Genomic DNA, 23,248 nt, shown 5'->3' with positions numbered 1-23,248 from the left:
AAAGCCGGCGGCGCTTTGGACGGGGCAGGTGTCCGCTGTGTCCAAAGCGCTCGGAATACGCCATGTGGAAACCATGTTGATAGCCTTATGCATGCTGCATCCACAGACCGCATGTGTCAGATATTGGCAGTATGATTCCAGAAAGGTATGGTTGACTCTGAAATGCTGCTGTGTTTCAGGGAAAAACATACTTTGACCCCTTTCTGCCATCAGACATACTATTCCGTCCATGTGACCAGGGACTTAATTCCCAGGGACGGAATACTACGTCTAAGGCGATCAGCCGCACTCACGGAGGGAGCACAGCCGGGTGTCACTGATTCTCACAGCTGACACCAGGCACTAAGTGCCAGGCGTGGTCATGGTCACGGACCGCTCCCCGCAATTTAACCCCCAGAACATTGCGATCAAACATGATCGCAGCGTTCTGGATCCGGCACGGGGGCTGTCAGCCCCTCTGCCTTTGGATCGGAGACCCCGCAGCTTGCCGCAAGGTCCTGATCACTGCCATGGAGACATGATGTCGTCATGACAACATCCGGGTCTCCAGAGCCGAGAGACTTCCTGTCATGCGCAGAATCTGCAGCACTGACAGCTTGTATGGCATGCAGATCTGCATGCTATAGAAGCGATCAGCCTGCACAAAATGAGTGTCCCATAGTGGGACAAAGTGTAAAAGTTAGAATGAATTAAAAAAAATTTGTAAAAAAATATTTAAAAAAAATAAATACAAAATCAATATTTATTCTATCAATAAATTAATATTTAGATGAAAAAAAAAAATCTAAACAATAAAAGTACACATCGCCGCATCCGTAACGACCTGACCTATAAAACTGTCCCACTAGTTAACCCCTTTACTGAACACCGTAGAAAAAAAAAACGCTTTATCATCATACCGCTGAACAAAAAGTGAAATAACACGCGATCAAAAAGATGGATATAAATAAACATGGTACCGCTGAAAACGTCATCTTCAAGCCCCAATACAGTGCTATCACCGGAAAAATAAAAAAGTTACAGGTCTCAGAATAAAGCGATGCAAAAATAATTATTTTTTATATAAAATAGTTTTTATTATATAAAAGCACTAAAACATAAAAAAATGATATAAATGAGAGATCTCTGTAATCGTACTGTCCTGAAGAATAAAACTGCTTTATCAATTTTACCAAACATGGAACGGTATAAACGCCTCCCCCAAAAAGAAATTCATGAATTGCTGGTTTTTGTTCATTCTGCCTCACAAAAATCGGAATGAAAAGCGATCAAAAAATATAATGTGCCCAAAAATTATACCAATAAAAACGTCAACTCGTCGTGCAAAAAACAAGACCTCACGTGACTCTGTGGACCAAAATATGGAAAAATTATAGGTCTCAAAATGTGGTGATGAAAAAACTATTTTTTGCAATAAAAAGCGTCTTTTAGTGTGTGACGGCTGCCAATCATAAAAATCCGCTATAAGAACCTGCCACACAAGTCTATGGGCGCGAGTGACAACGCACAGCACTCGGATATCATACCAGTACAGTTGAATATATGCCAAATGTACAGTATGAGCCCAGCCTTAGAGCAATATTTAATTCTGAGCTGTAATACTGGGCCATCTGTGACTGTATGTTATATAGTCGTGTTACACTCATCCCACGTCTTGTAGCCTACAAGTGTACAAGATATTATACAGTCACCATGTGACAAGTGGGCCTGTGTAACTTCAAATGCCAGGGCTGAATTTTAGTCCCAGTCCGGCCCTGCAGACTGCCCAGGCACAATGACAAGCTTTTCTCGTAAGTATATCTTCTGGGTACTCTGTGTCCCCCAACCATGCTCCATTGATGCCCGTGAGCTGATCTGAGTTCCGCCTTGCTGGAAACATAGCTGTTCCTCCTCCCCGCCTCCTCTCCTTCATCATCATCATTCTCCCAAACTGTCCCATGGCTGAACAGTTGGGTACCTGGCTGATATTGGGACAGTAACCCACCCTCCGAGCCATGTATGACAGGCCTGATAACAGTGGGAATTGGCTCTGCTTCTCCTCTTGCTCCTATTCCTTCTATGCCACCACCTCATCCATCGTGGCCCGAATAGTTTTTTCTAGCAGGCATATAAGTGGTATAGCAACTCTGATGATGGTGTCATCAGTGCTTGCGATATTGGTGGAATATTCAAAGCAGCACAATACATTACATACGTCCCACATGGAGGCCAAATAATTGGTGATGAAAGAGTGTTGTTCTGCATAACAACTCAGCTGTCCGTGCTGCAACTGAAACTCCACTATTTCATGCTGCTGCTCGCACTTTCTTTCCAGCATATGCAAGATGGAGTTCCACCTTGTTGGTAAGTCACATATCAGCGACTGAGAACAACCTACTCTGGGACAGCCACCAAAATCAGTATTTCAAAACTGTCTGTCTCCTCCAGCCGGAGTGGCAACATTTTAAAGGCCAGTAATCTGGAAATGATGTAATTTAGGACCATGGATTGTGGGTAGCTAGGGGGAATTTCTTATTTCTCTCGAGGATTTGGGAGATGGAAAGCTGAACAATTCCATGGGACAGTGTGGAGATGCTCGGTGACAATGGTGGTGGTGGTGATTCTGTCATATCCTGTCTTTGCTGGGAGGCAGGTGGTTAAGGCCCCGTCTCACATAGCGAGATCGCTAGCGAGATCGCTGCTGAGTCACAAGTTTTGTGACGCAACAGCGACCTCAGTAGCGATCTCGCTATGTTTGACACGTACCAGCGACCAGGCCCCTGCTGTGAGATCGCTGGTCGTGTCGGAATGGCCTGGACCTTTTTTTGGTCGTTGAGGTCCCGCTGACATCGCTGAATCGGTGTGTGTGACACGGATTCAGCGATGTCTTTGTAGCGCCCCCACCGCCGCAGGGCCGAGGGGTACCCGGTACCGGGCCTACGGGTCTCTGCTTCTGGGCTAGGCCCCGGTCCGTGACCCTGCTGTGGGGCGCACAGTGAATGATAGGTGTGGATGTTGGTAGTGGGGGTGCGGTGCAGTAAATAACGAGGACACCAGGTTGCAGTCTCTTTACCTCTTTACTGAAGATCTCTGGGTCCACAGTCCAGCATACGGTTCACCAGGCTGCGCAAGTCCGGCCGGTCCAATGGCACCTCCAGAGTTCTCTTCACAGGTGGAAATCGGTGCCTTCCTTCTAGCGCTATGTGTTGCGGTCCTTCCCTGCTGTGCTTACGGAAAGTCCCCACAACCGTTGTGTCTGTTTCTTAAGTTCCCTCACAACTCGATTAAATGATGTTCTTCTAATCCTCCGTCCCTCCCTGATGTTCTGGTTGGGACGGCACCCGTTTGACGGGTAGGCTCGGAGCTCTTCCGGGACCCTAGAGTCGCCCCTCTCCACAAGGTGCCCCCCAAGACTTCATAGGTGATTTGTGTGAGACAGCCCGCCTTAGACTGACTGTCCTGCCGCTGTTTAGAGTATTGCTTGAAGCTGAATGTTATAATACTCCCTCGGCGTTCCGGCCACTGGTAGTGCGCCTCAGTAGGGTGTTGCTCCGGTCTTACAGCACGACCCCTACTGGTATTCTCCTATTGCTTGATCTCGTTTCTCACTCAGCACAATCTATCTCACTTCTAGTCCTTTCTTGGGCCCCGCCGCTTCCCGGAGCTGGCGCGGGCCCGTTACGTTCTTTCCAATGCCAAGCCTCTGTCAGGATCCCACCCCTGACAGAGACCCTACTGTATCTTCCCCTACAACACCCTCTGCCACAAGGTGTTGCCTGGTTCCAACCCAGTCAGCTTTCTGAACTAACTTCCTGCCTGACCCCCAGTTTACCCACTATGGTGGGGAGTGGCCTAATGAATAGCACCCTTAGCTCCCCCCGGAGGCCCAGCTGTGAAATGTATTGGTGTCTGTGATACCTGATCAGATGAACTCCTTCAGTGCCATCGGACGCACCGTAGCTCCCCATAGTGGCGGAGCCACAGTACTGCAACGACCAGGACTCTGGGGCGCTGCACTCCCCCCTGGTTAAACACAGTACTCCGGGACTGGGAAGAAAACAACAATACAAGTTAGCAAAAAGACATACAATTTTGTTGAGTGCAATAACAATAAGCATATTTGAACAGAGCTTCCCTTTATGGGAGGTGAGGACACTTGAACGTTACAAACATGGTAAAATATCATAGCAACATGCTATAATTAACTTTTCTTACCCAACCGGGTATTCTACTAAGTGCAAAAATTGTTGAACAATAATTTAACTTTGCCTTTAAGGACATACACTCTTAATCCACTAAAGACCTTCCTATAATCACATTATAAGGTATTTTAACTTTTTAATTCTCCTTCTTTAAATCTGCAGGACCGCCTGTCCTATCGGCACCAGACCTACTGCCTCTCCTTTCTGTTACAGGACCGCCCCGTTCAGCCAGGGCCTACTGCCTTTTCAACTACTATACACAGTATAGAACATAACATTACTTTCAGTTTAAGAGCACTAAGTCATCTCTACATGACTCCTATGAGGACTCAGGGTTTACCTTCTATCCTAACTATCTATCAGCATTATCAAAAACATTTTCTATCGAACATTAAACCGTCTCATTATCTTTCTTCCTTTCATGCATGCTGGACACCACATCTATCCCTACGGGTCCAATGCATCCTTCTTCTATCTTTCACCTTTTACTTCTCAGAGCACATCATCAGTATTTCTTCACATTTAACTAATTAAATACATATAACTTTCTCATGTAAACATTATCATCACTTTCTTTGGTCAAGACATTATTGCTTCCAATCTTAAAGCAATGTCACGGTTGAAGCGCAACAAATGAACATCCCCTTTAAGAGGGGACCAAGTCTCTGTGAGGTAGCACGCCTTCTCAAACTACCAGTCCATACTCAGCAAAGGTTCCAGTGTGGTATCTTCACAAAGAGTCCTTCTTTAAGTAAAACCAGTAGGGAGCGCCTTTAACCCCTTAACGACCGCCGATACGCCTTTTAACGGCGGCCGCTAAGGGTACTTAATCCACAGCGCCGTTAATTAACGGCGCTGTGGAAAAAGTGAATAGCGCCCCCCAGAGTCGGATTTTCTCTGGGGTCTCGGTTGCCGAGGGTAGCCGAGACCCCAGAGAACATGATTCGGGGGGTTTTTACCGACCCCCGAGTTGCGATCGCCGGTAATTAACCGTTTACCGGCGGTCGCAACAAAAAAAAACAAAACGCGATTTGCCGTTTAATTTCTCTGTCCTCCGATGTGATCGCACATCGGAGGACAGAGAAATGTGGTCGCCGATGGCCCCCAATAGCCCCCCAATACTTACCTACCTCCCCCGGTGCTCCTCGTGTCTCCCCATGGGCGCCGCCATCTTTTTTCCGGGAAAAAATGGCGGGCGCACGCGCAGTGCGCCCGCCGCCCGGCACCCGGATGTTCTTTGGGGTCTTGGCTGCCGGGGGTAGCCGAGACCCCAAAGAACATGATCGGGGTCGGTTTGCACCGACCCCTGCTTTGCGATCGCCGGTAATTAACAGTTTACCGGCGACCGCAAAAAAAAAAAAAAAAAAAAAACCGATCAGTTATTTCTCTGTCCTCTGATGTGATCGCACATCAGAGGACAGAGAAATAGGGGGATTCGGGGACCCTATCATACTCACCCGGGGTCCCTGGGTCCTCTTCTGTCTTCTCCTGCCAGCCGGCTTTTTCATCATGGCGGGCGCATGCGCAGTGCGCCCGCCATCTGCTGCCATCTGCCGGCCGGCAGGAGAAGACAAGTTGGGGCTAAAATTAGGGTTAGGGTTAGGGTTAGAGTTAGGGTTAGGGTTAGGGTTAGAGTTAGGGTTAGGGTTAGAGTTAGGGTTAGGGTTAGGGTTAGAGTTAGGGTTAGGGTTAGGGTTAGGGTTAGAGTTAGGGTTAGGGTTAGAGTTAGGGTTAGGGTTGGGGCTAAATTTAGGGTTAGGGTTAGGGCTAGGGTTAGGGTTAGGCTACTTTCACGCTAGCGTTTTTTGGCTTCCATCGCAATGCGTCGTTGGAGAAAAAACGCATCCTGCAAAAGTGCTTGCAGGATGCGTTTTTTCTCCATTGGCTTGCATTAGCGACGCATTGCGACGGATTGCTACATGTCGCATCTGTCGTGCGACGGATGCGTCGTGCTTCGGCGGACCGTCAACACAAAAAAAACTACATGTAACTTTTTTGTGCGACGTGTCCGCCATTTCCGACCGCGCATGCGTGGCCGGAAGTCCGCCCCCGCCTCCCCGCACCTCACAATGGGGCAGTGGATGCGTTGAAAAAACAGCATCCGCTGCACCCGTTGTGCGGCGCTTACAACGCTAGCGTCGGTACGTCGGCCCGACACACTGCGATGGGCCGAGTACGACGCTAGTGTGAAAGTAGCCTTAGGCTTCTTTCACACTTGCGTCGGTACGGGGCGGTCGCAATGCGTCGGCCCGATGTACCGACGCACGTTGTGAAAATTGTGCACAACGTGGGCAGCGGATGCAGTTTTTCAACGCATCCGCTGCCCAGTCTATGTCCTGGGGAGGAGGGGGCAGAGTTACAGCCACGCATCCGCGGAAATGGCGGACGCGACGTACAAAAAAAAGGTTACATTGAACTTTTTTTGTGACGACGGGGGCTAAAGTTATGGTTAGGGTTGGGGCTAAAGTTAGGGTTGGGGCTAAAGTTAGGGTTAGAGTTGGGATTAGGGTTAGGGTTTGGATTAGTGTTACGTTTGGGATTAGGGTTGGGATTAGGGTTAGGGTTGGGATTAGGGTTAGGGGTGTGTTGGATTTAGGGTTTTGATTAGGGTTATGGTTAGGGTTGAGATTAGGGCTGTTTTGGGGTTAGGGTTGTGATTATCGTTAGGGTTGTGATTAGGATTATGGATCGGGTTGAGATTAGGGTTAGGGGTGTGTTGGGGTTAGGGTTGGAGTTAGAATTGGGGGGTTTCCACTGTTTAGGTACATCAGGGGGTCTCCAAACACGACAGCCAATTTTGCGCTAAAAAAGTCAAATGGTACTCCCTCCCTTCTGAGCTCTGCCGTGCGCCCAAACAGTGGTTTACCCCCACATATGGGGCATCAGCGTACTCGGGATAAATTGGACAACAACGTTTGGGGTCCAATTTCTCCTGTTACCCTTGTGAAAATAAAAACTTGGGGGCTAAAAATCTTTTTTGTTGGAAAAAAATATATTTTTTAATTTTCACTACTCTGCATTATAAATTTCTGTGAAGCACTTGAGCTTTCAAAGTTCTCACCACATATCTAGATAAGTTCCTTAGGGGGTCTAGTTTCCAAAATTTGGTCACTTGTGGGGGTTTCTACTGTTTAGGTACATTAGGGGTCTGCAAACGCAACATAACGCCCGCAGACAATTCTATCAAAGTCTGCATTCCAAAATGGCGCTCCTTCCCTTCCGAGCTCTGCCGTGCGCCCAAACAGTGGTTTACCCCCACATATGGGGTACCAGCATACTCAGGACAAATTGGACAACAACTTTTGGGGTCCAATTTCTCTTGTTACCCTTGTGAAAATAAAAACTTGGGGGCTAAAAAATCTTTATTGTTAAAAAATATATATTTTTTATTTTCACGACTCTGCATTATAAACTTCTGTGATGCACTTGGGCATTCAAAGTTCTCACTACACATCTAGATAAGTTCCATGGGGGGTCTAGTTTCCAAAATGGGGTCACTTTTGGGGGGTTTCTGCTGTTTAGGCACATCAGGGGCTCTCCAAACGCGACATGGCGTCCGATCTCAATTCCAGTCAATTTTGCATTGAAAAGTCAAATGGCGCTCCTTTGCTTCCGAGCTCAGCCATGCGCCCAAACAGTGGTTTACCCCCACATATGGGGTGTCGGCGTACTCAAGACAAATTGTACAACAGCTTCTGGGGTCCATTTTCTCCTGTTACCCTTGGTAAAATAAAAATTTGGAGGCAAAAAGATCATTTTTGTAGAAAAAATGCGATTTTTTTATTTTCACGGCTCTACGTTATAAACTTCTGTGAAGCACCTGGGGGTTTAAAGTGCTCACCACACATCTAGATAAGTTCCTTAAGGGGTCTAGTTTCCAAAATGGTGTCATATGTGGGGGGTCTCTACTGTTTAGGCACATCAGCGGCTCTCCAAACGTGACATGGCGTCCGATCTCAATTCCAGCCAATTCTACATTGAAAAAGTAAAACGACACTCCTTCTCTTCCAAGCTCTGCGGTGCGCCCAAACAGTGGTTTACCCCCATATATGGGGTATCGACGTACTCAGGAGAAATTGCACAACAACTTTTGTGGTCTAATTTCTCCTGTTACCCTTGTGAAAATAAAAATTTGGGTTCAAAAAGATCATTTTTGTAGAAAAAATGAGATTTTTTATTTTCACGGCTCTACGTTATAAACTTCTGTGAAGCACTTGGGGGTTCAAAGTGCTCACCACACATCTAGATAAGTTCCTTAAGGGGTCTAGTTTCCAAAATGGTATCACTTGTGGGGGGTTTCCACTGTTTAGGCACATCAGGGACTCTCCAAACGCGACATGGCATCCGATCTCAATTCCAGCCAATTCTGCATTGAAAAAGTCAAACGGTGCTCCTTCACTTCCAAGCTCTGCGGTGCGCCCAAACAGTGGTTTACCTCCACATATGGGGTATCGACGTACTCAGGAGAAATTGCCCAACAACTTTTGTGGTCTAATTTCTCCTGTTACCCTTGTGAAAATAAGAATTTGTGGGCGAAAAAATCATTTTTGTGAAAACAAATGCGATTTTTTATTTTCACGGCTCTACGTTATAAACTTCTGTGAAGCACTTGGGGGTTCAAAGTGCTCACCACACATCTAGATAAGTTCCTTGGGGGGTCTAGTTTCCAAAATGGTGTCACTTGTGGGGGGTTTCCACTGTTTAGGCACATTAGGGGCTCTCCAAACGCGACATGGCGTCCGATCTCAATTCCAGCCAATTCTGCATTGAAACAGTCAAACGGTGCTCCTTCACTTCCAAGCTCTGCGGTGCGCCCAAACAGTGGTTTACCTCCACATATGGGGTATCGGCGTACTCAGGAAAAATTGCACAACAAAATTTGTGGTTAAATTTCTGTTTTTACACTTGTGAAAATTAAAAAAAATGGTTCTGAAGTAAAATGTTTGCAAAAAAAAGTAAAATGTTCATTTTTTTCTTCCACATTGTTTTAGTTCCTGTGAAGTACGTAAAGGGTTAATAAACTTCTTGAATGTGGTTTTGAGCAGCTTGAGGGGTGCAGTTTTTAGAATGGTGTCACACTTGGTTATTTTCTATCATATAGACCCCTCAAAATCACTTCAAAGGTGATGTGGTCCCTAAAAAAAACATGGTGTTGTAAAAATGAGAAATTGCTGGTCAACTTTTAACCCTTATAACTCCCTAACAAAAAAAAAAATTGTTTCCAAAATTGTGCTGATGTAAAGTAGACATGTGAGAAATGTTATTTATTAACTATTTTTTGTGACATATCTCTCTGATTTAAGGGCATAAAAATACAAAGTTTGAAAATTGCAAAATTTTAAAAATTTTCGCCATATTTCCATTTTTTTCATAAATAATCGCAAGTAATATCGAAGAAATGTTACCACTAACTTGAAGCACAACATGTCACGAAAAAACAATCTCAGAATCAGCGGGATCCGATAAAGCGTTCCAGAGTTATAACCTCATAAAGTGACACTGGTCAGAATTGTAAAAATTGGCTCGGTCATTAAGTACCAAATTGGCTCTGTCACTAAGGGGTTAATAAGGTGCAAACTATTTACAAGGAGTTTGTATCATGCATTGTTCATGATCCAGCAGTTCTTTCAGGGATGAATAAACAGGAAACAAAACAAAAAGCAGAAGAAGGGATCCCGGGTATACAAAGGGATCCCTTTAAGAATAACCCAGGTCGGGTTTAAAGTAGCAAAAAGCAGGGAAACAAACAGTTAACTATGTACAGTTTCAGGTTTCCGAGGTTTAGTTGGACGGCTTCCAGGGCTGCACCTGGCACTTAACCCTTCCTGGCCTGGGAAGAGTGAGGTCCAGGGTTACACCCAGTGCTGGACAAACGCCGTTAATCCGTCTTGCATGTACTGTTAAATCGGGCGCAGCGATGGTGGTCTGCGCAGCTTGAGTAGGGGCATTTGCTGTAGCAGAGGTAGCGGCTGCTGCAAAATCAGTCACTGGAACGGAGTCAACAGCTGTGGCACTAGCAGTCACTGGGGTGGTGTCGGTCATCAGGGTAGGGTCGTCCTTCATACCTGCTTCAGATGCGGTCCCTCCGGTGCCGCTCTGCTCTGCCGCTGGGTTCTGGAATGCTGGCTGCAGGGCCTCGTGCTGCGACGTTGTCATCTCTGCTCGCAGCATCTCGCTTTCCGGCAGGGCCTTGCTTTCTGGCTTCGGAGCGCTGGAACTTCTTTCTTGCTCCGGACCAGACGAGGCTGCCGACAGATGTCTGGTGAGGCTCCTGATGATGGCCTTCTTCCACCCGGCCTCAGTGCTCAGCTGCGTCTGCCGGGGTCGGTCGCTGAGCTTGTCCACTCCGGCCTGCAGGAATTCAGCATCAGCGGTGGAGGCCTGATTGCGGTGCCCCTCTGGGTGGCTGGGGGAGTCCTCTGCTCCGACCCCACGCTCCGGCTCCGGGCGGCTCGCCATGGCATCCTCCATGTCGCTCACTTCTTCCTTGTACTTTTCCCGCTCTCTCCTTCGTGGGCGGTTTCGTTTTCTCTGTCTCTGCCCACCATTGAGGATCAGGAGGCGGATCTCGGCTGCTGACGGACACGTCCTCAAGGGGCCAGAATGTTTAGACTGGGCGGCCATTGTCTTTCGCGCTCTTCAACTTGTTCACGCCCACTTCCACGCCCTTCTTCTTCTCCTGCGCTCTCCTTAGCGCTGTAATGGCGGCAGTTTTGGCGGGAACTTTTGGCGGCAAGTGGCAATCCACAGTCTTTGCAATAAAGTACAGTCCAAGCACAACAAATCACAGCTCCAAGGCACACATTACCTGATTCTTCAGGCTTAAGTAGATCCTGTTCGTGACGCCAAGTTGTAGCGCCCCCACCGCCGCAGGGCCGAGGGGTACCCGGTACCGGGCCTACGGGTCTCTGCTTCTGGGGTTGTCACGGCGGCTAGGCCCCGGTCCGTGACCCTGCCGTGGGGCGCACAGTGAATGATAGGTGTGGATGTTGGTAGTGGGGGTGCGGTGCAGTAAATAACGAGGACACCAGGTTGCAGTCTCTTTACCTCTTTACTGAAGATCTCTGGGTCCACAGTCCAGCATACGGTTCACCAGGCTGCGCAAGTCCGGCCGGTCCAATGGCACCTCCAGAGTTCTCTTCACAGGTGGAAATCGGTGCCTTCCTTCTAGCGCTATGTGTTGCGGTCCTTCCCTGCTGTGCTTACGGAAAGTCCCCACAACCGTTGTGTCTGTTTCTTAAGTTCCCTCACAACTCGATTAAATGATGTTCTTCTAATCCTCCGTCCCTCCCTGATGTTCTGGTTGGGACGGCACCCGTTTGACGGGTAGGCTCGGAGCTCTTCCGGGACCCTAGAGTCGCCCCTCTCCACAAGGTGCCCCCCAAGACTTCATAGGTGATTTGTGTGAGACAGCCCGCCTTAGACTGACTGTCCTGCCGCTGTTTAGAGTATTGCTTGAAGCTGAATGTTATAATACTCCCTCGGCATTCCGGCCACCGGTAGTGCGCCTCAGTAGGGTGTTGCTCCGGTCTTACAGCACGACCCCTACTGGTATTCTCCTATTGCTTGATCTCGTTTCTCACTCAGCACAATCTATCTCGCTTCTAGTCCTTTCTTGGGCCCCGCCGCTTCCCGGAGCTGGCGCGGGCCCGTTACGTTCTTTCCAATGCCAAGCCTCTGTCAGGATCCCACCCCTGACAGAGACCCTACTGTATCTTCCCCTACAACACCCTCTGCCACAAGGTGTTGCCTGGTTCCAACCCAGTCAGCTTTCTGAACTAACTTCCTGCCTGACCCCCAGTTTACCCACTATGGTGGGGAGTGGCCTAATGAATAGCACCCTTAGCTCCCCCCGGAGGCCCAGCTGTGAAATGTATTGGTGTCTGTGATACCTGATCAGATGAACTCCTTCAGTGCCATCGGACGCACCGTAGCTCCCCATAGTGGCGGAGCCACAGTACTGCAACGACCAGGACTCTGGGGCGCTGCATCTTCACTGGTAACCAGGGTAAACATCGGGTTACTAAGCGCAGGGCCGCGCTTAGTAACCCGATGTTTACCCTGGTTACCAGCGTAAATGTAAAAAAAAACAAACACTACATACTCACATTCCGGTGTCCGTCAGGTCCCTTGCCGTCTGCTTCCCGCACTGACTGACTGCCGGCCGGAAAGTGAAAGTACAGCACAGCGGTGACGTCACTGCTCTGCTGTTAGGGCCGGCGCTCAGTCAGTGCAGGAAGCGGACGCTGGGGGACGCGAAGGTGAGTGTGTACTGTTTGTTATTTTACATTTTACACTGGTAACCAGGGTAAACATCGGGTTACTAAGCGCGGCCCTGCGCTTAGCAACCCGATGTTTACCCTGGTTACCCGGGGACCTCGGCATCGTTGGTCGCTGGAGAGCGGTCTGTGTGACAGCTCCCCAGCAACCACACAGCGACTAAACAGCGACGCTGCAGCGATCGGCATCGTTGTCTGTATCGCTGCAGCGTCGCTATGTGTGACCGGGCCTTTAGTGGTAGGAACAGCTCAAGATGGCATCAGCAGAGGGAGAAGGAGGAGGCTCAGATCTGTCTTGCTTTTTAAGGTGTGTACTCCATTGCACTTCGTGCTTGGAATTCAGATGACTCATCATACATGTGGCGATCAGGTTCAGAACATTTCTGCCTCGCTTTAGGATCTGATAGCACACAGAGTGAAAATCACCAATTGCTTGTTGGTAGCACATTCCTTGAAGAAATGCCACACCAGGGAGCTCTTTTAGGCTGTCTTTGGTGTGCTTATTTCAGCAGCGTGGGGGGCAGTAGCAGCTGACATACTGGCTGGAGGATTCCCACTGTTCCTTTGCCCTCTGCTCCCTCTTTTGCTGCGCTGCTGTAGAAGCGTGATCATCTTCTTACCCCCCGAACTGCACACGTTACTAGGATGCTATCCGCTCCATGTGTAGTCTAGGACCTCATCACCTCTCGCATGATCTTCCAGCCAGTCCGCAACCCTGATCTCCTTGCCAGTCTTTGCCACTATAACAATAATGCTTCTTAAGTGCCCATGTAGGGAGGAGAGCCAAAGTCTCTCTTGCATGTCTGGGCTGGAACTGTCTGGACTGTCATCAGTGTTTGAGGGGGAAGAGATTTCGGACCGGAGCAGTTCAGGAAAACTGACTGATGAGGGCGGGTCCAACATAAATAGTTGTCTGAGCGGGAAGATGGCACATTTGGTAGGGAACTCCCTCTCGACGGACCCACACCAGCAAACTGTCCCTGTATCCCTGACTAGCTATACTGCCGACACATACTACCCCTGGCCTAGCGAGACATCCGCATTGGGTAGTGACCAGGATAGAAGGAATACCATGGCTCTGCTCACCACTGCGGAGGAACTGCTTAGTCCTATCCTTGCGGTGCCTGCTAAGGACCGGCCTGTGCCTGTGGCTGTGTCCGTTGGACTGTGTGCTTCAGCTGCGGCCTTGTGTACTGAAATTTCCATTTCTCCCATTGAGAGGTTATCCATCATCTCTACCTCACTGTGTGCCTCCATCAGGAGATCATGTGCCGAAGAACCTGGAGGATTCGTCGTTGCCAGGAGGCAGTGCATCGCCCTTCTGTGGGACAGGATCGGAGACATCATGCACCGCCTGCGGCGCCACCGAGGGATCTTCCAGCCACCTTCCTACAGCGCACAGAGACTGATAAGTTAACCTATTGCTTTCATCTGCATTTGACTTTCTCCCATCCTCAAGTTCACATCCGTTACCCCCTGCTTGTACCATTACTGTTTATATACATAAAGAACCTGTTAACCCTTGCTCTGCCTTTCGGTGTATCAATGCATCCTACGCACCTGCTAACATACTACACTTGGCGCAGTCGGCAGGATGCAGTCCAATAGCATGTAGGTGGCAGACCAAGAAGTTGGGGGTGGCTCCAGGACTAGCCTTTCCCTGGGGGGCCATGCTGAGCAATTTGCCCAAATTCATGGGGAGAAACACTATGCTGTGGAGCTGGACTGAACACCTTAGAGGCTTGATGAGAATGCACCCCATGACCCCTGCGCTGAAGGCTGAGGTGGCCATTATGGTAATGGACAGAGAATCCAGGGATTCAGTAATGTTATGGAGCCCACGAGACGGGGATACCTTTAACAAGGTGTTGCAGATCTTAGAGGAGACTCACAGAGACCCCACAGACGTAGGGGAACTGGGAACACATCTTTTTAGCAGAATGCAGAGGGAGGGGGAGACCATAACTCAATATATAAATGCATTACAAGAGCTACACACTGCAATTTTTAGAAAAGATGGCAGGGGATTAGGACCCACAGACATAATGTTACGAGACCTCCTAGTGACAGGTTTGCAAGACATGCTGACATTTCACAGAGAAAGGTAATTTTGGGGTTAATAAGAATTAGCTCACAGAAGGGATCCCCCAAACATGTGTACGAGATTAAAAATTAACCTTTATTAGATAATTTATAAAAAAGACCAAAAAAGTGCACTTGCAAAAACCATCACCAAAACTCAATCAAACCACAGGAAAGGCCAGGACAGTGCCAAGCCCTACACTCACTGAATGCACCCTGCCTATTTGCGGAGGTTGGCACCCTATTGTCCTGCGCAATGGCGCCCCCACTCCTCGTCGGCTCACCCTGCTACCCCTGTAATAACCCTATTTAGGGCAGGGAAATGAAAAAGGTCATACATACGGGTGCACCAAATACATTGAATAAACTTGATTTATTTAATAAGAATATCTGGGTGAGCCTATATTACTATCTGGCTAGAACTAATGTTCTTTTACTAGCTCAATAATCTTGGAGTAAGGGAAAGTGCTACAGTGCTACGCTTTCTACTAACTCAGTAATCTTGGAGTAGGAGAAAGTGCTACAGTGCTAAGCAATAAATATTTCATAAAACCATCATAGAAAAATATGCATATATCATCTTGGTTAGTTTGGGGACATTTCTCAAAATTCTGTCCTAATATTTGTAAGGAGACAGCTACTGTGCCACACAATCATGCCTCATATAGCCACACATTACCATCATAAGCCGTTTTACAATACCAAGATTAACCAACCAGTTGGAAAATGCCGTTGAATATATATATACATCAGGTAAATTCCCTTTTTATGCTCAATCAGAAAAAATCCCTTATTTATGACTCAAAAGGAATCCCTTTTAACTCAACGCGTTTCCCCTCTTCCTTATTTATAAAGAGGTTCATCAGGAGTTTGATCAGATAACAAAGGGTTACTTAGCTTTCGTGTATTTTCATATTTTGAGCGATGTGGATAGCTGCACCACCGGGCCAGTCCCCTATCTGTGTAGCGCTGACAAAACAAGCCCTGCGAGAATGAGTATGGGTGAACCCAAAATTACTTTCCCTGAAGTAGGGAGTGAGGCACGCATGCGTGAACAGGAGCAGGGGGTGACAATCCCGGTGGGAAAGGTCCAGAGCATGGGGTTGTTTGTAAATGCCATTGCTGAACCCCAATGGGTAAAAGAACTGAGGAGAGAACTGCCGAGTGTGAAAATAGAACTGGCTGACATCAAGAGAAAAATGGAGGCTGCCAGTAATTCTCCAGAGAGCAGGGAAGGCCCGGAGTCCCGCCGTGACTCCAGAATGCTTCTCAGGCTGAGGCGATGGCTTGTTACAACTGCAGAGAGAGCGGACACATTGCACGGGAGTGCACTCACCGAGGAAGAGTGACATCTCACCGCCCGTTAAACTAGAGGGCTCCGAGCCGGGGGGACACCACCCGGAGCAAAAACAGGTGAGGAGGAGTGCTGGAAGTCCACAAGTTTAGTGTCAATATGACCCTTGATATGGGCAGAAATGGACGGACGTGCAGTGCGATGCCTGGTGGACACAGGCTCGCAGGTGACAACGATGCCAGAGGCTTACTACCGGCAACACTTTGCCAGAGCAAACCGGCCTGAATGGAGCACTGAGATAAAGCTGATGGTGGCCACCAACTACCCATCTCAGTCGCAGGGGTGGTATGGATGCAAGTGTCTGTCTGTGGGAAAGACCTTGGACGGACAGGCGTGGTGCTGACACAGGGAGAAGTGAATTATGGACCCACTGTCACCTCGGGAATGAATGTGCTGCAGGAGTTTGGAAGTCTTCTCCCCTCAGGGACCCCTCTAACGAGACCCTAAAACAGTGGGGCCCGCATACACCACAGTGAAGAATTTTTCAACAACTAGCACAAGTGGCACAGGTACAGAAGTCTAAATGTGAGGGAGGAGTGTTAGGAAAAGTAATTGTTCCGGCCTCCACTAAAATTGTTCTTCCACCAGGACAAACAGTACTGTCTCTGCCCATTCATGCTTGTGTCCCTTTGGAGGGGGTTGAGGTCCAAATCAAACCATCTTCTTCTGAACAACTACCCACAGGACTCATAGTGGCGCATACATTAGCCATTGTGCGGGAAGGGACTGTTCCGATGCAGTGCATTAACTTAGGGGATCAGGACATTACTGTTGTTCCCAGAAGTGTGTTGGCCCGAATAATGATCCCACCTGAGGAAATAATGCCCCCCGCTTCCTCAAGGGGATGAGTGTGGGGGGTGGGGTCTTCAGTATTTCTTGGCATTTTCATGCATGTTACTGTATAATGTTATTGAACTTCACTTTTTATTATGGACTATTTATTAAATAAACTTTGATATTTATTGTTCATCAATGTTCCATATTTTCTCCTTTTTCATATGATGTCTTTGGAATGGATTTAGTGAGTCTGAGGGTGGGTGCTACTATTCGCCACACTCCCTGTCTCACAATATGTATTTGGGGTTAATGCATATGCAATATGTAGGAACTTCATCCAATCTTATGGGTGTCCGAAGAGAATTCATTCCTATCAGTGAGCTTGTTTCTTGGGAAGAGTAATGGATGAATTGCACCGCCTGTACTGGATTGACAAGTCCCTCACTACACCGTACCATCCTCAGGGTAATGGTGCCTGTGAATGATTTAACCATACACTGATTCAGATACTAAGAACTCTAGAGGAAGATCGGAAGGCCCGGTGGCCAGAGTACGTTTCTGAACTGGTGTGGGTATATAATAATCGAGTACATCGAACCATGGGATATACACCTTTCTCTCTTCTGTTCGGCCAAGAAGGAAAAGGAATCACCGAGTTGGCATTGGACCCAGAAGAGGACTACCCATGGACAGGGGTGTCCTCCTGGGTTCGGGAACATCGACACCGCTTGCAGACCTTGCACCGGTTGGTCAAGACCAGATTACAGGAGCTAGACAATGCAGAGAAGACCCCATCTGGAGCAACAGAGTTTCGAGTTGGAGACCGTGTCTTAGTACGGGAGAAGCGTCCTTGAGACAAGTTGTGAAACTGTTGGGAGAAAGACCTGTATCTGGTAAAGAGAAGAGTTAGGACCTGTCTATGAAGTCCAGCCTGAAGGAAAATGCCCCCACTCAAACTCTTCACCGAAATATGCTCGGACCCTGCCTGTCTAAGAACTCTGTCTGAGTAGAAGAGGAGCCCGAGGCTCCTGCAATGGTTCATACGCCAGTGGAAGGAGAGGATGAAGAAGGTGATGAAGGATTAAGCTGCGAGAGGTTGGAATCCAAAGATACCGGCTCGCCCATGGCTCTTCCCCCACAGCCAGATTCAGCTCCACAAGGGAGCTCCACTACTTTTCCTGATCTGAGACGCTCTGAACAAGCAACAGCTGGAAAGCCCCCCCCCCAATTGTTGACCAAGAAAATTTCATCGGGCAATAATCCACACAGAAAAGAAGAAGACAGTCACACACTCCTCGAAGAGTCTTGCCCATGGAATGGGGAGGAAGAAGAGTGGGGGAGTGCAGGGAGGAGAGCCAAACTTGCAGTCTCTCTTGCGTGTCTGGTCCAGAACTGTCGGGACTGTCACCAGTGTTTCAGGGAGAAGAGATTTCGGACCGGAGCAGTTCAGGACAACTGACTGATGGGGGCAGGTCCAACATAAATAGCTGTCTGAGCGGGAAGATTACAAATTTGGTGGGGAACGAGCCTGTGAGTAGTGAGATGGTTGACTCCCTCTCGACAGACCCACGCCAGCTAGCTGTCCCTGTATCCCCGGCTAACTATACTGCCAACACATACTACCCCCAGCCCAGAGAGACATCCGCACCGGGTAGTGACCAGGATAGAGTGCATACAAAATTTCTCTAGTGCATCATCCCTACTCTGGAACTCTACCACAATATATCAGACTCTCTCCTACCATCGAAACCTTCAAAAAGTACCTGAAGACCTACCTCTTCTGACAAGCCTACAACCTGCAGTAACCACCGAACGACCAAACCGCTGCACAACGAGTTCTACCCTTACCTACTGTATCCACACCCATCCCTTGTAGATTGTGAGCCCACGCAGGCAGTGTCCTTTCTCCTCCTGTACCAGTCGTGACTTGTATTGTTTAAGATTATTGTACTTGTTTTTATTATGTATACCCCTCCTCACATGTAAAGCGCCATGGAATAAATGGCGCTATAAAAATAAATAATAATAATAATACCTTGGCTCCGCTCACCACTGCGGAGGCACTGCTTAGTCCCATCCTTGCAGTGCCTGCTAAGGACCAGCCTGTGCCTGTGGCTGTGTCCACTGGACTGTGAGCTTAAGCTATGTCCTTGTCTACTGAACTTTCCATTTCTCCCACTGTGCCGCCGACCGTCATCTCTCACCCACTGTGTGCCTGGATCAGGAGATCACATGCCAAAGAACCCAGAGGATTCATCGTCGCCAGGAGATGGTGCACCTCCCTTCTGCGGGACTGGTTCGGAGACATCTCATGCCGCCTGCGGTGCCGCTGAGGGATCTTCCAGCTACCTTCCTCCAGCGCACAGAGACTGCTAAGTTAACCTATTGCTTTCTTCTGCATTTGACTTTCTCCCATCCTCATGTTCACTTCCGTTACCCCCCTGCGTGTACCATTACTGTTTAGATATATATAAAGAATCTGTTAACCCTTGCTCTGCCTCCGGTGTGTCACTGTATCTTACGCACCTGCTAACATACTACACCCACTATGAATTTAATAAAGTCCACTGAGTCCCCCAATGTATAGCTCCTCTATTCACAGTATGGTGAGCACCCAGACTCTTTATACAGATTTAAAGCTTTAATTAAAATTAAAAAAATCATCATATACTAAACTAATCCAGAATCCTGACGACTCCAAGTCTCGAATGGACCTATGCTCTGTCATAATGCAGACACATGCACAGGGCGACCGAGTCCCGCTGAGGCATGATGATGTCACCTTGCAGGGACTTTGACATTCTGTGTGTCTGTTGGTGCCTCAGGCTTACAGCAAACTGCTGTAGTGCAAAGAGATAATGTCTTCCAGGTCTACCTCGGGACTCAACTGTATCATCGAACAGCGTATGCTGATACAATTAAGAGTAGCATAGTTCCAGGTGGGCCCTCTGAGCTTGGAGCCCAGGAAGACCACACCCTTTGCCCCCCAGTAGCTACACTACTGCATCCGGCTGTTGCCAGAGTTACTAACCTCCTAAAACCAACCATACCTATTAAGCTAACATCGGTTGAAGCAGGCAATATTGACTGGGTCGGCCAAAGGTCTAATGTGTACGAGGGTCCCAGTCAGGTATGTCAGGAGATTAAGTCTTCCACTTCTGATTTTGGATTGCCATTACATTTTATTCCTTGAGATAAGCTGCAGCCTGAGATGTCTGACTGCGACTCCCTCATTGAGAACATAGGAGTGCTCAGCAGAGATAGCTGCTGGCTGAACCATCGTTTGACTGAGAGCAACCTAACCTATTGAGAGCTTAAGGATAGATCATAAAAAACACATGTGTAGAGAACTCCTTTAATGCTTGTTTGCCTTCTATATAATATGCACCAGTCTGTGTTAAAGGTCCTGTAAATGAGTGCTGTTTGACTTCTATTATCATGCGTTGGAGCGCATTCAGGCAGGATTGCTGGCCTCGTAAATTCAGCTTTAGTTGAAGTACACTCTTCCATGTTAATTGAAGGTGCAGCTAGCTTTTGATTGAATTTATTGCTTTTGCTCTGCATCCAGTAATTGCACCATGCTATGCTTGTGTACTGCCTTTTATCAGACTTATAATATCATATTCAGCTAATATAATCTCTTTGATAATGGCTCCATTGTATTGTATGTAATGATGCCGAATGAATGCACAGCACATTCCAGCAATGCAAACGGAGCTCTGTATTCAGTAGCAGGACTAATATACATTTGTCAATTCAGCTATATGTGCACAATATTAATAGCAATAAGAAAAAATGGTGGCAAAACTATACTATGAGTCTTTGAATGTAGCAGAGCAGTTTGTTGGCGCAGCATGTTTTGCTGGTACGCTTGGATGTAGACATACTGCTCTCTCCTTTTTGTAGCTTCAGTGTTACTGGCTGCACTGTATAATTTTACTTAAAGGGAACCTGTCAGCAGGATTTTGCTCAGTAAACTACAGACATTGTCAGGTTGGCGCTATTACACTGATTAAAATGATACCTTGGTTGATATGCAAATTGCCTCTTCTGAGAAAAAGAGGACTTAACTCTATAGCGCCACCTGTTGGAAGTAGCGATCCTACAAGTCACAATCAACCCTTTAACGAGTCGTGCAATATGACTTAGGATAAAAGCCAAATCAGTATCTCAATTCGCAGACACGGTGTTTCGGGCTGTTGGCCCTCGTCAGTGCGAAGCATGAGAACTGATTTGGCTAGGTGAGAGGCTCTGGACTGGGGTCTAAGGGGTAACGTTTCTCCTTATGGAGAGTGACATACCAGCTCTGGTTTGTCAAGGTAAGGAGGCTTATTCGCCGTGCAATGTTCCTCTGGGAAATTAAATATGCAAATTGCCTCTTCTGAGAAAAAGATGAAATCCATCTTTTGGTTGTTGTTTAATCTTTATTTGTAGTTTTTAGTTAATGAGATTCTTGTGCTCTGAGGCGACGTGTGGGCGGGGCTTCATGTGGTGCTCTACTTAGACATTCATACTGAAGGGTTATAACAGATCACTGATCCTCAGTGACCTACCCCCTATTTTACATACTGTATATACTTTTGTGGGCGAATACAGGTTATTTTCTTCCGGCAGCAAGAAGAAAAGGTTAATAGCTTTTTTTCATGTGATAGGTCCCTTTTAAGAATATGGAGGAGCTTCTACTGCACATGCTCACATGCACCTGTGTTGACATCCTCAGACAGGTTTCTGTCAGTTAGTGACTACTTCTTTATATAACACAAATGTGTCGAGGGTGCATACTGCTGTGCGAGATATGAGCACGTTGTGCATTTGGAAGCCCAGATACTGGATCTAAATGTGCAGCTGGCAACACTGAGATCCATAGACAATATGGAAAGGAGTCTTCTGCTCACTGAGCAGACACTCAATGGGATAGATGAGGGGGGGATGGTAGTATGGAGTTGCAGGACAGTGAAGTAGCAAGCTGGGTGACATTTAGAAAGCAGGGTAGAGGGAAGAGTGCCAGGGAGGCTGGTCCTGATCTGGCACACCCCAATAAGTTTGCTAAGTTTGCAGATGCCAGTACAGGGGTAGCACTGCTACAGCCAGGCATGTCCTCTGAAAGCCGGAAGAGTGACTGCTACAGTAAGGAGGGAAATAGGAGAGCAGGGCAGGCCAGACAGGTGCTGGTAGTGGGGGACTCAATTATTAGGGGAACAGATAGGGAAATCTGTCACAAAGACAGGGATCGTCGAACGGTGTGCTGCCTACCTGGCGCTCGAGTCCGACACATTACTGATCGGGTTGACAGATTACTGGGAGATGATGGTGAGACCCCAGCGGTCATGGTGCACATTGACACAAATTACAAAGTTAGAGGTAGGTGGAAGGTCCTTAAAGATGACTTCAGGAAATTAGGCTGCAAGCTGAAAGCAAGGACCTCCAAGGTGGTATATTCCGAAATACTGCCTGTACCACGTGCCATGCCAGAGAGGCAAGCTGGGTTACATTTAGAAAGCAGGGTAGAGGGTGTTAGGGCTAGCGGAACACACTTAATGAATATATAGATTTTATTATGACAGATGCGTTCGCAGCCCGGGGTCCACCGTGCAGGAGAACCTGCTGCTAGCAAATAGCGGAACTAAATGGCGGTGTTAGCTAACTCTGTTACTTCACAGAGCAGCCGTGAACTCAAAGCACTGCGCCCTGTTAGACTCCACAGAGGCACAGGCTAACTGCCTAAACAAGAGCAGTCAGTGGTCATGCATGCACACGAAACTCCTCGCCGGAGGTGCCAGCATTCTAAGGGCTTATTTCGGCCAGATCCCTGAATACCCAAGCATACAAACTCCTCGCCGGAGGTGCCAGCATTCGAGGGGCTTATTTCAGCCGGGTCCCTGAACACACTCATACAAGACCACACTGGCGCAAAGTACATAAATAAAGAGCAATACTAGCGCATGGCCGTGCGGCTATGCAAGCCTTAAATAGTTGCAGCACGTAAAGGACCTTCCTGGAAGGACCAATGAGAGGCTGCCACAGTGCGTGAGCACCAATAGGACCTTAGCTGCAGTGTCTGATCATGTGACCATCGATCTCCACTGAGAGATCTTACTCTGGGCATGCTCAGAACGAGAAAAGCAGGACTTAGTCCCAGAAGCATCTGCTCGCCGCTGCCCAGCACTGACTTCAATGGCAGAAGCAGGAAAAGCAGCAACTCTCTGTACAGAGTCAGACTGAGCGAGACGCTGGGACCGACGTCTCCGCTGAGCAGACTCCACTGCGGCAGGAGAAGAATGGGAGACCGCAGCGGAGATGGCCCGAGATTTCCCCTGTGCAGAGACGGGAACTCGACCCCCAACAGAGGGAAGAGTGCCAGGGAAGCTAGTCCTGATCTGGCACACCCTAATAAGTTTACTAAGTTTGCAGATGAGGGGGGTGCCAGTACAGGGGTAGCACTGCTACAGCCAGGCATGTCCTCTGAAAGCCGGAGGAGTGACTGCTACAGTAAGGAGGGAAATAGGAGAGCAGGGCAAGCCAGACAGGTGCTGGTAGTGGGGGACTCAATTATTAGGGGAACAGAGGGCAATCTG

This window comes from Ranitomeya variabilis, chromosome 4 (genome assembly GCF_051348905.1).
Source record: "Ranitomeya variabilis isolate aRanVar5 chromosome 4, aRanVar5.hap1, whole genome shotgun sequence".
In the NCBI taxonomy this organism is placed as follows: domain Eukaryota; kingdom Metazoa; phylum Chordata; class Amphibia; order Anura; family Dendrobatidae; genus Ranitomeya; species Ranitomeya variabilis.
The sequence above is the reverse complement of the archived record's forward strand: the minus strand, read 5'-3'. Positions refer to the sequence as shown.